General features: G+C 41.3%; 2 long non-coding RNA genes across 3 annotated transcripts; both read right to left on the reverse strand.

Annotated features, from left to right (window-relative positions):
• Positions 1-1,034: 1,034 nt before the first annotated feature.
• Positions 1,035-5,425, reverse strand: LOC116736151 (uncharacterized). 2 transcript variants are annotated; one of them, XR_004342496.1, is made up of 3 exons: positions 4,763-5,425; positions 4,373-4,597; positions 1,035-1,225 (listed from the first exon to the last, which is right to left on the reverse strand). It is a non-coding gene; the product is annotated as an uncharacterized LOC116736151 (long non-coding RNA). The 2 variants fall into 2 exon arrangements; XR_004342495.1 differs by having other exon boundaries at positions 4,373-4,614.
• Positions 5,426-8,754: 3,329 nt separating this feature from the next.
• Positions 8,755-13,383, reverse strand: LOC116736152 (uncharacterized). The gene is made up of 3 exons (XR_004342497.1): positions 13,372-13,383; positions 11,292-11,293; positions 8,755-8,867 (listed from the first exon to the last, which is right to left on the reverse strand). It is a non-coding gene; the product is annotated as an uncharacterized LOC116736152 (long non-coding RNA).
• Between the last annotated feature and the right edge of the window lie 1,379 nt (positions 13,384-14,762).

Below are 14,762 nucleotides of genomic sequence, written 5' to 3' on the forward strand. Positions count from 1 at the left end.
CGCCCGGGCCTGAGGCACAGCAACTCCGAAAAAGCTCCAAACCTGTTCTGTTTGCCATATCTCGCTGAAACGTCTGAACTCTTCCGTCTTTGCCAGATGTCTCAACAGAGATTCGGATGAATCCTGGCAGTCAAACCTGCGCTATTAGCAAGGCAACATCTCAGGCAAGCAGCGAGGGTTCTTCTCAAACTCATAACTAAACATTGACTGAAAATGATACGCAGCCTCCCAACCTGAGGGATGTTAAAACCTTACGGGCCTCATCCACTCGCATGTTTCACCAAAACATGCGAGTGGAATCTGAGATTTCCTCGACCAGCTCCTTCCCCTTACTATTGGTTCGGTGAATCTGAAGCAGCCTGCAGGACTTCTGAGTCATGTTCCTGACTTTGGGGCAATCTGGATGGCTTCTAGTCAATCAAAAGTAGGACCCATTGATTCTGGGCTCAGAGGTCAACGCCATTTTTGATACTTTTGCATTGTTCTGCCCCCCTATTTTGCCTCTTCTTTAGTTTATAGCAGATAGTTTACAACCATGGTAATGACAGTAAAATGAGTTCTTAATGATGTTAGAAGTCAGAGCGCCTGTAGCGCAGGAAGACTTTTACTGTAAGAGAAATGCGGGGTTGAGGGTGCATCTATGTGTCTCTGGAGATTTAGGACCGCTGACATTTTCTTTTTAGAGTCTTGAAGTGGCGCTGCTCGAAATCCTCCTCTCCCAACAAAGACTCCGGCGCATTTTGAACTCGATGCGCTCGCCTTCTTGCCAAACTGCATCAGATCGTTTCTTCGAGTGGGTCTCCTCAGCTGCGGTTTGGCTCAGTCAGACAGCCGCAGCCGCCCGGCTCAGAAGTGCGTGTTTGCTTTTGCCTCTTCATCTGCCACATGGTCCAAACATTTTTGGCTTTTTCTCAAAACAAAACAAAAAGTAAAAAAAAAAAAATAGCGTCCCCGGAGTACAGCCAGGGCGGCCTCCGAAGAGCTCGTAATCTGTTTCGATTTTGTTGTATATAAATCATCAACCCAAGCAGGAATCCTCTTTTACTTAAGTTTCATTTAAGTGCCAGCATACTGGAAAACAGCTGCTGTCATTTTTATCATAAAAAAAAAGTCTGTGTGGGAATAATCATGCTTGCTTTCCACATTCGCCTGTCAGCGTTTGTTTCTAGTCTGTGTTGAGTCTCATCCTGGGTGTCTGCTCCGCTTCCTGGTGTCACTCCATTGTCTGAAACCAAATAAAAACAGAGGAAATGTTTAGGATCCAGACACCAAGTCGTCATAGCTGCGCCAAAGTCAGACCAGGGAATCCCTTCTGTGGGGATAGAGGCGGGGACAAGGAGCATTGCTGGACACAAAGCCAAAGTCAGACGCAAGACTGTGTATAAATAAGTCCCGACTGAAGCTTCCATTTATTTAAAGAACGGCCGGCCTGAGTTTAAGGTTGTTTTCACAGCTGATAGTCCAGTAGACTGGTTTTGATTAGGGACCAAAGCTGCAACATTTGTTACATTTTCAGCTGGTATGGTTCACTTTCGCACTGCAGGGTCAAACAATCCAAACAATTTGAAAAACCTGTTCCCCTCCTCGCCTGTGGTGGCGCTGCACCAAGGACCACTCAAGGGAAAGACACTAAAACCTCAGAAGAAGACATGAGCCCATCTTCCGTCTTGGCTTCTTCACAAAATGTAAATAAAAATGGAGTAGCATCAGATTTTAGCAGTTGAAGGATTTCACTTTTGTCTTTGTAAAAGACAACAAGCCATTTCTTCAGCTAAAACTAAACTCACACTTTTGTTTTGCTTGTATTTACCCAGAATGCCCTGTGCTGTATTTTGATTGCTGCTTTTGGAGCAGCAATCCAGCAAACCAGCAATCTCTGGTGATCTTAGCGTTCACATACGCATTCAAACCCTGTCAGAGTTCACTTCAACCAAACTGAGATCTAGGTTTTTAGGCCGACCAGAGTTCACTTTTATGGTCTGCATCAGAATTTGATTACGTGTTCACACCTCCCCCAACAAACTGGACTTTCTAGACAAACAAACTGGAGTTCGACTGAAGCGGATTAAACAGTATCAGTCGCAAAATATATGTCTGTTTCTTTACTCTCTTTGTCATAAGAACTTCCATTGCGTTGTGGCCTTTTGCATCCTGGGGTACGTCATTTGTGTTGTGCTGCGAGACTCTGTCCAACTGGCTAGATATTATCAAAGCATGAAAAGTGCATATTAGTAACAAATGAAATCTACTAGCCAACAGATAGTGCCATCCAAACAATATGAATACTGCACCCACTGATATTGCGATGACTATATATTTGCGATATATAGCGCTGCCATTGGTCATATTATGCTGAAGAAATGAGGAGGCTAATTTTGCACCCTTTAACAGGTTTACTTCAGGATTACACCTGTTGAAACTGAACAGTTTTGAACTGTGGATCTCCACTGTCCACTGGATGATTAATGACTGGTAGACTCTAGTTCTCTTGAGTTTCCTGTTGAAAACTACTTGTAATTTTTATGGAAGTTTCATCTTTACGTACTTTGACTAAAGCCCATTTCGGCTCCCAGGTCTAGACCCATCTCTCAACTAAACAAACTTCCCTCCGCACCAGGCTGCCTGATCTCACTCTAACCCTATTCACCTCAAACCACCTCTGGAACCCAATCCACGTTCCCCCGGCTCCACATCAGAACCCGACCTACTCCTCAAATTGCGTCACAGTGCCTCAAACCACAGTTAGTGGTCTCCCTGTGTCGAGATCAGTTTCTGTTTCACTATTCATCCTCAATCCCCAAATAACTTCTCCTCCTTCGGACATTCTGGTATCCACTCGCTGAAAATTAAACAAGAACTTCATCAGTAAAACATTTCTGTGAATATTGTAAATATACTTGTTGCTTTTATCACCCGGCCCACATTCTTCATGTGGGCCAGGAAACTACCTCCCATCATGAGTGATTCATCCCCAAAGCGTGATACTACGAACACCATGTCTTCTGGAAATACAAGCATTTACTTTATGGTGTGATGTCATCAGATTTAGGCTGTTTGGTCTGAGCTTTAAGGCAGAAAGTGAAAATACTGAAGTTCATCTGACATCTACTTTAATTTTAACAAACAGATTGATTCTGTTGTCAGATTAAGTTTCTCCCAGCTTCGTCTCCTGGCTAAAGTGTTTTATCAGTCGCTGTAACAACAGTTTAAGATCTGATTGTGGCAGTGCCAGATCTCTTTTGCTTTCCTTCAGCTAGTTGGAAACTCTGCAGCTGTTGTTTTGACAGACACGTCCGCATCATCCCGGGGCTTTTATCTCTCCACAGGCTTCCAGAATTCAGTTTAATGTCCGAATGCTGGTTTTGAATGCCATAAACGGTCTTGCCCCATGTTATTTCTCAAAAATTGTCACATTTTGTATGAGACTGAGGTCTTCAGATCAACACCTCGTAAAAGTACGAATTTCAATGGACAAGCTTTGGGTTAATTTTAATCCGATTTTCTAAAAACGTACAACTTTGCCAGTGAAATTGGCTTTTAATACTTGATACTATAAGCACTGTGACACTCTTTTTATGTGATGGTTACATTGGGAACATGTTCTCCCATGTTTTTTTAATATAGACGTTTGTACTTTTATGTGCAGTTTTATTTTTTTGTGGCGTTTTTATTTTTTCAGTTTTATTTTCGCACTCTGGTTTTGTTTTGGATCCTACTGGCTCCTAATGATTTCCGAGTTTGGACATGCATGATGTGACTTTTTTTTTTTTTAAATGTTCCACACTTAGACATAGAGGTGATCATTGTGATTGGAAATTTTTGTTATCACGTTTTATCTACGGTTAAACTCTAACCGTCAATCGTTACAAACCCCATAAAACAACAATACGGTTAGGACTGTAATTTGTACCATTACTTTCCCATTGTTGTAACACAAGACTATTCATTAGAAAAAATTAAAAGCATTTATTGCATCCTGTAGCAGAATTGGACTATTTAAAGTAACGATGGACAGAAGTCGCCTTTTTTAAGGTTTGTAGGGTAGTAACTGAGTTTGTGGCACTTCTACTAATTAAACATTGACATACAGTTCATAGCTGTACAGCACATTCAAATTATTATAGTTATTGTTGTTGCAATAAATATAGCAAAATATAGTGATATTAAAATATTTAACATATTGTGTTAAATATTTACATATATGCTGGTGTGGTAACGCCTGTGAGGTGTGAACATGATTATTGGAAGTGAAACCCAGGCACACTTGAAATATACAACAGAAAGGTTATTGTAGAGGCCCTCCGATGTTTGAGTTTGTGTCTCACTCATGCTGAGATTTAAAAAAAAAAACAAAAAAAAAAAAACTCCTTACAGATGGGTGACGGTTCAGAGAAAAGCTGCAGCACCAGCAGTTTCTGGGGACAAACTCTCACATGCAGCTTTTACTGTCGACCTCAGAGACCGCAGATTCTCTGACTTTGTCTGCGTCGGCAACTCCTGCTAAGCCTCAGGGAGCCTTTGCGTGATCCCGTAACCGAGCCTCCATTCCTAACGCACGGGATCCGGCACGTCCTAGTCAGGCCTGGACATGGCTGCCCTGCAGTGAATCAGTGCCTGTAGAAAAAAATAAAAATACACATAAAAATAAAAAAAAAATAAAAAGAAGTAGAAACACACAGAAGCTTCACAAACACCTCTACAAGCTCCCACGAACTTCACCCACGTACACGCTCTCGCGCAGTCAAGTCACGCGCTTACTCACGTATGTAAATGTGCTTCGGCTGGCGCAGCGCCTCGTGAGCAGTCCGAACCGTTTGGGCTCCTATGCTAGCTACCAGACTTGTTTTTGTGTCTCTTCCCCCCCTCTTCCCGGCTGACAATTACTGTTTTGGAGCTCCGTGTTCGGACACGAGCCCCACGCCGCGTGTGGAGGTGGGTGTTATTAGGAGCAGTCTGGAGGTTGCGATAGGTGGAGGCGAGCACGAGCAGCGCAATTAGCCGTTTGCGGTCTACTCTGCACACTAATTACCTCGCTTTTAATGCACTTTACGCTGAGCTGCTGCTGCTTTTAGGAAGCCCTGCACCAAAAATAGACTCCGTCTGGGGTCAATTAAGAGCCTTGTAGGGTCACAAATTATGGTGTAATTGTTTGCTTGGCTGCAGTTGTTTACTTGTATCCCGAGCAGCTAAGGTGCCTGGGATTTCTGGAGTTGAGAAAGTGATGAGGAATTCACTCTTTGAATATTAGAAAAGACAGAAATAGGCTAGAAAAACAAGGATCAGCTAATCCCAGTGTTTAAGCCATGCGAAAGCGCAATGGGATGTTGATGGTGCTTTGCAACCTTGTTGCCTCACAACCGCAGATTTCACTGAATTTCATTAGGATTTAATGTGAGCGGCCGACACAAAGCAGGGAAGACTCTTTACTTTAACAACCTTTCAATGTGAAAACAACTGAAAGTACTTTGGCGGTATTTCGCTGCCAGCTTTGCACATTTATAAATGGCATATTTTGTCAATTTAACCTCTGCAAGATCAGTTAGCCTCAGTCAGATGAAAAACATCTGTGAAAATCCTTTGTTTCAAATCTTAGCACAGATTTAGGCCTAAACTTTGACTGGGCCAATGCAGCAGGTTAAAATGCTTTGATCTAAACCATTCCATTGTATCTGCAATTCTTGGGTCAGAGTCAGTGATGTGCGGTCAGGGGAGGCCCTCACCTGTCATCATGGAAAAATAATATTTAATAAAATTATTTATATTGCTATTTTCACCCTGTAGTTTGTACTATAAAGTACCTATTTTTCATTTAGCTTAACCAATTTTGATTATTTTTTCTTCAAAATCGCTGAATTTTTGCATTTTCCCATTCAAATCCTCGGAAGCGCAGCAGGTGAGGCAGCAGCGAGTTGAGCCTCACCTGGGATTGATCAACCTCTCTAACTGCACTGGCTGCCATTCTATGAGAGCATGCTCCTCCTGTCTGTACGTCGCCAATAAAATGGCTAAAAAACATTTAATATATAAACTTATTTTTCCTAATTTAGCTTATGTATATAATGTACAGTGTTTTTTGTCATCAAGTGTGTGTAACGTGATTCGTGTGCCGAGTAGCGATCAGAAACGGGAGAGAACAGATTCGAGGTGAGGCAGGCAGTTCTCCTGCCTCATGGCAGGGGGCGCTCATGATCCCAGACATTGTGACTCCACAACTGCAGAGTAAGAGACAGAAACAGCGAGCTAGAAATACAGTAGAATCAAGTGCAGCGATATATTTAGTTTTCTCCTCTTACCGCATCAATCGCTTATTAATAAACACTAATCCTAAAACCATACGACTGCAACAGACTGAATGTTTTGCTCTTTGTGTGGGAAATATTTCAGTGTTTTTTTGGTGGCATTGTTGTCAGTTGCTAATGGCAACGAGTCTGCGCGTGGCTGTGCTGATGCAGAAAGAAGTGGTTTTGAGTTGCACTTTAATGGTCTTTCTCTTTGCCGTGGAGCACAGCACGAAATTAATATCTACATGTCCAAGTTTCATTGAGTTAACGGAATTATCCTACGGCGGCAGCGCGGCTATGGATGACATGTATGTATTGTCTTTTTGCCCTCCAGCTTTGTCCGCATGCGCAAAATTAAACAATAACATGCAGGGGGTCTATATTTGTAAATCTGATTTTGATTAATCAGTGCCTCACCGGCTATGAACCTCACCGCACGTCACTGGTCAAAGTTCATCCAATCTCATGTAATTTGGAAGAAATTTTTAGAGGTGGACGAAATATCAATACTATCAATAACATCGGTATCAATACTGATTGATAGTATCATAAGATCAAGTTGATCTACACTCTTTACTTTCAGATTCCATCATGAAATTCTGTTTGTATTGTAGTTTCTCAACTCTACCTCAATTCTTTTTGTTCTGATTTATTCTCATGATAATATTTCACACTTTGTTAAATATGCAAAAAAAATTTTGTCAATATGTTATTAAAGTATTTTGTAGATAAAATTGGTCCAAAATAATACAAACGATAAATCACAAAAATACCTAATAGCATCAGTTTCACATTCAAACTTTAATAAAAAGTATCAGTATCAGCGATACAGGCCATGCATCGGATTGATATCGAAATATGCAATATCACACACCTCTAGCAGGTTTTCTTAAGTTCAAAATTATTTGTATGCTGGCTGTTTTAAACATTTCATTCATCTATGACGTTTGCTTCTCATAGGAAAATGAGCAAGGCATCTCTCAAAACATAGTAAAACTATTTAAAAAGGAGTGTCGATGTTTCAAAAAATAACCTGTTCTTAGGTTTTAGCAAAACAAGGTATGTTAGAAATCTTTTCTAAACTTTTCAATAATTGGTAGAAAACATTCTTTTGGAACTAAAGCAATCAGGCTGTAATCATTTTTTTCATGTCTCTACCATTTTTCTTTAATGGTTTATCTTTGGGAATAAGTTTAATGACTTATGAATGAGTTGGAACCCAGAACACAACCCAAGAGAGGTTGTATGAGTTGTGTTAACAAATATGAAAATGTCTGAGACGGTTGATAATTTCTACTTGGGATTGGCTTTCTGGTCAGACAGGAAAGTGAGCGACCGGCACAACAAACAGGAAACAGGAAGTGCTGGATTATCCAACAGCGGTAGATTCCTAGGAAGTCATCTTGTCTTTGGAGACTCGGACCTCAACAAACCTGAATCCGCTGAAATGTACCATGTTATGGATCATCATATCCCGTCTACTGGGGATCGTTTCACCCACAGGAATGTAAGGTCAGCATCATTAGCCACCCTAATGAAATCACTCAAAACGTTTAATATTTCCATGGAAGTGACCCTGATGAAAACTGTTTGTGCTTGTATTGCTGTGAAAAGAACAAAGAGTCCACAAAGTCGGCTCAGGTGACGTGCTGAAGTGTGACAAGAAAACGGAAAAATCACAAGGTCAGAATTATTTTACCTACTTTGCTCTGTTTTCTTCCAAAACTCACCTGAAAATTCAATTAGCTTTCATGCCACCGCTGAGTAGATCAGCCAAGTAAATCACCCTAATCTTTAGCTCCTTACATGATGCTCCCACCTCCATGTTACATCATAGGGATGGTGTTTTCAGGATGGTGTACAGGATTGTTTTCATAGTGTTTTGCAGTAACGCAGACAAATGCTCAACTTTGATCTGGTGTTTCCCCTACATGCCTTGAACTAATCTGCAAACGGGACTTGTTATGACTTTCCCCGTATCATGAGATGTAAGCCATATTTGTAGAGCATGCAATGAAATTTGATAATCCATCACTGCTTTGTGTTGATTTATACATGGGGCTGTCAATCGATTAAACGTTTTAATCAGATCAAACAGACTGTAGTGCTGTGATTAATCACGATTAATCACTATGCCTAACTTTGTAAGCTTGAAATATAAATGTGAACGCAGTTGTGGTTCTTGCAGGAATCGACAAGCTCCTCCTCCTGACATACTTCAGCCAATTTAAATGCAAACAATTATCTGGCTATAATGTTTTAGCAGAAAGCCGATAATGTAGTCTCTCTGCTCTCAATAGCAATTAAGTTGTGAACTTGTTCAGGGGATAAGTGACAGATAAAACATATTTTATTTTCTAGTTCTTGGCCGCTACACCTATTTTTGATGCTGCCCTGGGCAACTGCCCATATCTATAGCCCAAATCAAAAACCGCCAATCTATGCAAGTTCTCATAAAATGTTTGAGAAAATGTGTTATTGTCTCAAACCAAACATGTCTGAAGATTCTCAGTTTTCCAGGTTTTTATATTCAGGAAGGCTTAAAGGAAGTCATTTAACTTTGAACGTTAATTTAGAAATACCTCTCTCCATTCATCTATGGATCTTGTGCAATGAGGCGACAGTTGCTTGACAAGTGGACTGGCAACGCAACGCAAAGTTGAAAAATGTTAAACTTTAGTTGCTCTCCATGCTGTTGCGGAAAACTTTCACCTTTCAGGTCGAAATAGACAGTTCGATTAATCCTCATTATGTGATCGCGCGCCTTAACGTTACGACAGGCCTATTTACGACACAAAATCCCAATGAAATTAATTGAACTATGTGGTCTTTGCATCACAGGGAAATTTTTTTTGAGGGATTAAACAAACAAGATGCAACATGGCATGTTTCCTCGTTGCTGCAGGGCGACTTGCAACACATTCATGGCACGAGTCCGGTGTCACTCCTCTTATCTGATTTTCTTTTAAAATTCTCTGTTTGTCAAGATTTGCAACACAAACGAACCCAAGTAACACTAAACGCATTCAACTTCCAAAGAACTAGTGGTACACACCCACCACAACGCAGGAAAAACATCAACCAAAAAAGACAAAAAAACCACACACACACACATCTGCAGCATTTGGAGTCTTTGATAGTTTACCCTCATGTCAAGAAAAACTCCATCTTCCCTTCTTTCATTTGTGACTCTGAAAGCCTGGGCTTAGTCATCTTCACAGTGCCTGTCAAACAGTTCACTGCTTTGTCATTCCCCATCACAGTGTCAGCCTGAGAACAGAGTCATTTATTATCACATCTACGTCCAAAACAAAGAAAAGTTTGTTATGGCGAATTTTTTTACTTTTTTTTTTTATCAGATCTAGAAGCGTGTCATCTTCTGCCGCTGCGAACGAGAGCGGCACTTAGTCGTCAGTGGAGCCTTGTTCACTGCAACCGGTTTTTTTTTCTTTCCCTCCTTTCTTCTTTTTTTTTTTCCACATGAGAAAAAGGGAAGAGTCTGATGTTTCTTGCGTTTTGAAGCACAGGTCCTGGTCCTAATGGGGCTTTGCTCTGCGTTTTACTGTAAAGCGCGAGGACAGAAATAGCCAAACGATGCCTGGCGGCGAGAGGCTCGCATCCATAACGACCCCGGCCTTGTGATTGAAGAGGCCCCTCTAAAAAGGCAGAGCAGGTGGGAGTGTAGGTGGTCTCCCCCCAGCGCTCTCCTCACACGGAGTACACACACACACACACACACACACGCACACACACAGGAACGCTGCTGGTTATATGTACTGCTGCTTCGCTCTTCGCCTCTGCTAACATTGATTTGATCCGAGGAAATCTGCTGTTCTCTTTTTATTTCTCCGTTTTTGTCTGATGCCCCCAACTTCTTTAATCCCGTTAGGGTCCTTTACACTCTCAGTTTAGCTACCAGTGGACAATTGTTTCCTCCATCTCAGTCTATAGGCAGCATCTTTCAGGCACTATCAGCTTTCTCTTCTGCTGTGACTAATAGCGAGAGCTTCACTCCCGTCCCACTGACGTCCTGAAACGACGATGCGGTTTGAATGACTGGTTCAGAGCGTCTTCATTCGTCCGCTTGAAATGCGGCGGCCCTCCAGGAGACAAACGAGGAAAACGTGTCCCGTGTTTTTGGAGAAAACCAGAACGTCATCAGCGTAATCAGTTGTCGTTTTGTCTTGATTCAGCCACAAACATCCGATAACCGGTACATCAGCTCAGCGTTGACGGTTTCTCAAAAGGACGGTTATACTTTTGCGTCTACAATTCCTTGCAAGAGTATTCATGCTTCTTGATCTCTTTGCTTGATCTTGCTAGTTAAGGTGGATTCCCATGTCTTTGCAGTCTCCCAGTTGGGTCATTCTCATCATTTTTAGATGACTGATGATCTTTCACATGTTGTGGGGTTTGTCTTCTATCCGCAGGCCACAAAGGTAAATTTTCGGCTCTTCTGAAAATGTACCTTCTTCTTCCATGTGTTTGCTGTCGCTCCTGCAAATGGACTTTTTATGGCTTTCCATCAGTAGTAGCTGCGTTTCTATGGACGTGTGATTTTAATCCTGTTTCCTATTTCATGGAAACACAGCAATTGTTTGAAAAAACACAAAAAGACCAGTAAAATTTAATAAATTTAGTTTAAAGAAACTAAAACACTGAATGTACAGTAGAAACTAATAACAATGATCCATGTTGGTGTCAGCTTTATGGAATGGGGTCCCAACAAGGACAGCTTTCCATTGCTGATAACCAATGAAGTTTGAGACATTCTAACATGCTGCAAAGGAAGTACTTGGAAAATCTACATGAATACCAGAACTGAATCTTAAAGAAACACTCTGGTCATTCTTTAGCAGATATAAGAAGTGATTTGCTCTGACCTGATGAGTTGGAAACCTTAATACTAGACAAGGACTGAAGACTACAACCTCTGAACATGCAAACTTATTATTTCCATTCCTATTTTAGAAAGGGATTTTTGTGTATAGACATATTTGAATCCCACACTACTTCTTTTTGGTGCTTCCTCTTCTTTTTTTTCCCCCTTCCCACATGTCTGGCATAGTTAAACATCTTTACAACACGCACCTGTGCTTCCCCTCTCCGAACCAGCAGTCAGGCCTTTGTATCTCTGGTCCATCCCACGGATGTGACAAACCTACTCACCGATGGCCTTGATCAGAGGCGCCATGTGCTTTGAACCGTGCACGCTCACAGCGGGGGCAGCGCGTCGGCCCGATGCGTGCGTGACTGCCGACCCTTAAACCAGGCCTTTAAAAAAAAAAAAAAAGCCACATGCAGCCAGCAGGTGCTGCTTCTCTGCATAAACCAAAAACTCTTTCTCTTTCTTCCTTCATCTCTCTGCCCGCCCCTTCTTTCACAAGCACGCATTGGCCATCTGCCCACATGTGTGTATCAATTAATAAAGATCACAGAGCAGAGCAACGGCCCGAGGCCAATCATCTGCAGCTTCAGACCAAACCACGGACACATACTGTACGTTAGCACGCTTGCTCGACCCGGTAAAAGTCAAGCAGTAACGCATGCAAGGCCAGTTCACAGCTCCCTAATTGTTTGGATTGAAAATACAACGTTGCATTAAATGCTAATAACCTTGACAGGAATATTAGCAGAACTTCTTATTTGGCTCGGCTGCCTGCGTTGTCCCACACTCAACCCGCAGTCCTTCATCGCAGACGTGACATCCTGTGCTTCTGCGATAGTAAGGTTTTCACACAGGATGTGGAGGGGGCAGAGAGGATGTTTAAACTCTGATCACATCCGGTGGTGGTGGTGAGTGTGTGTGTGTGTGTGTTTTGATGCCTGCCTCTTGCCATTTTTCACTGGAAGACACACATGCTAGGCGACAAACGTAAATTGTGATTTTGTCAAGAGATAGCCTTGAAGTTTCCAGACCTTGTTGTCAGACACAGCTGATGATGAACATGAAACGGTTCATCACATCCTAATAGGTGTTGTGTGAGGGTGTGTCGTCTGTAGGAAGAAGACCGTTTATTTTCTGTACCGGCAGTTAAGAGTTCACTTTTTCTTTCTAAAACGTATCCAGTTGATTTTACCCTGACTGGACAAAAAAAAAAACATGGTTAGTGTAAATTATATTAGTGTAGTAATAGATTAAATACTTTGCTTGAAGTTGCAGTAACTCATGTATTTCCTCTGAAGTCCCAGGAAAAAGTCTTGTTATACCGCAGAGCCCAGAATCAGCTCTCAAGTCTAGATCCCATCTTGATCATTGATTTTGCAAGATAAAGAATTATGTAATGTTATATATTCAGGTGTTTTTTCATATACACTCAACATTAGGCTGCAGTTGCCAGTCTAACCTGTATCATGTATTGTTCAGTGCTTTTTATAATAGCTATTTTATATGCATATTGTTTGTTGCTGTAGTTTATCTTTCTTTTCAGACTTCTAGGATGTTGACTTGTGTTCTCTCCATGCTCCTTTTCTCTCCTCTTCATTCACCTCATTCTTTCCCTTTACACCCCGACTTTCTCCATTTCTTTTCCATATTCGTGGGACGTGAATGCGCAGTGCAAATTCTGATGCTGACCAAACACAAATCTAGGTTTCGGTTCGATTGACGTGAACTCTACTGCGGTTCGATTGCATATGTGGATGCCACTTCCTCCTTTTGGAGCGATCTCCGGTCCACTTGCATCCACATTCTGGGTAAATCCAACCAAAACGGCGCTAGCAAGAGGTTTGTAGTCTTTTACCAGAGACAAAAGAGAAATTCTACAACCGCTAGTCACATACATTTTGCAAAGGAGAAAGTTGCACTCATGTCTTCTTCTGCGGTTTTCTTGTTGTTTTTCTTCAGTAGTTCTTGGTTATTAGGTGGACTGTTTTTTCATGGGATTTGGTTCTGTTGTCACAGTGCAGTGTGAAAGCGAACCGCACCAGCTGAAAATGGAATAAATGTTGCAATTTTGGTCCCCAATGGAACTGAGTCTACCGGACTATCAGGTGTGAAAACACCCTACATCTTTTGGGCCGAACATTGACAACAGGAGTGTAATGAGAACTAATTGTACAAGATGCTGGACTGTTAAAACACTGTAACATTTCTCATGAAAGGGAAACTTCCCCAATGTCTGGAAAACTAAATTTAAGATAAGCCTTGAAGATGAAGGTGGATGTTTTTAACGTTAACGTGGAAGGCTCTTGTTTTTTGGAGTAAAGAAAAGAAGTAGATCTTTTCTTTGTTTCAGTCTCCATTGGCTGACGTCTGATTTGGCTGACCTGCATTTAAAGGGTTTATGTGGGAAGATGTTAACTAGTGACAGGGTGACAGATGACAACTGATTTGATGGAATTGTGAGAATTGTTAGGTAGACGGTCAGCGAGACTGAACAGATAGTGGAACTTGGATAGGCTAGTTTTGTCATTAGAATCAGCAATGCTGGGAAATAAACGAGCAGAAGAAACACTGAGTGTATCATCGTCAACGCCCCATTGGGTTCTTTGTCTGCTAAAACTTTAAGATCAACACCTAATCCATGAATTAGAGGTTAGCTATTGCTTATATTAAGAGTTATTTTGCTGTTCTAATCAGAACCATATTTAGTTAGCTGTAATTCAAAACAAATTGGTGAAACCTGCTAACGTTAGCATCCGCGAGAGTTTCCTCTGGTTGCTAAACTTAAAAGCTATTTCACCTATTTTAATAATTCTGAATTTACAATCTAAATTACTTGTTGACTGATCAAACGTAAGCTGAATATTTCTACACTGCTGTTCATTGAAGCCCTTTGCCATCTACCACCTGAGCACTTCTGATAGTTTCACACCAATCTTTTAATACCACATCCTACCACAGGATGCTTTGTACTTTTTTTTGTTTCAAAGTACTTTTGTGTGTTGCACTCGAAGAACATTGGCTTCTACAACTCTGACAAACAATATTGACCTCTATGTTGGTTTGATTTGGGGTTATGCTACAATTCATAAGAAGCAACAGACATCTCCTTCCTAATAGAAACAAAGACAGATTTCTCTGACTCTCCTGAACTGTTTACGTCAAGATCTTTCGGTCACTTGAAGCCGCTGAAGCATTTGTCTCGACCTCGTCGTTAGGCGGTTAAAGAGTAATTTTGCTGCTGTATGCAGCCCGTCCATCAACGCCAGGTTGCATGCTATTGTTAGATGGTTGTGATTGCTTATTGATTTTATAAGATAAGGTTATTGTTGCCTTGCCTTACCAGCCACATATCAATCTTGAAGACGTCGTCAGACGGGAGCTCCAACTCCCACGGCACCAATTATTATATAAAAAAAAATTAGTTTTTTTTTTCATTGTTGAAAAACAAATCTCAGCATCCTGTAAGAACATTATTGAAGGTTGGTGAAAACAGAAAAAAACTTCAACGTATGTAATTGACTGTCATAGATCCAGCAATACAGGTCATTTTCAGTCTTACTGATTTGTCTGTAGCGATCTCTCCCCTGGGATGT

This window comes from Xiphophorus hellerii, chromosome 16 (genome assembly GCF_003331165.1).
Source record: "Xiphophorus hellerii strain 12219 chromosome 16, Xiphophorus_hellerii-4.1, whole genome shotgun sequence".
NCBI lineage: Eukaryota > Metazoa > Chordata > Actinopteri > Cyprinodontiformes > Poeciliidae > Xiphophorus > Xiphophorus hellerii.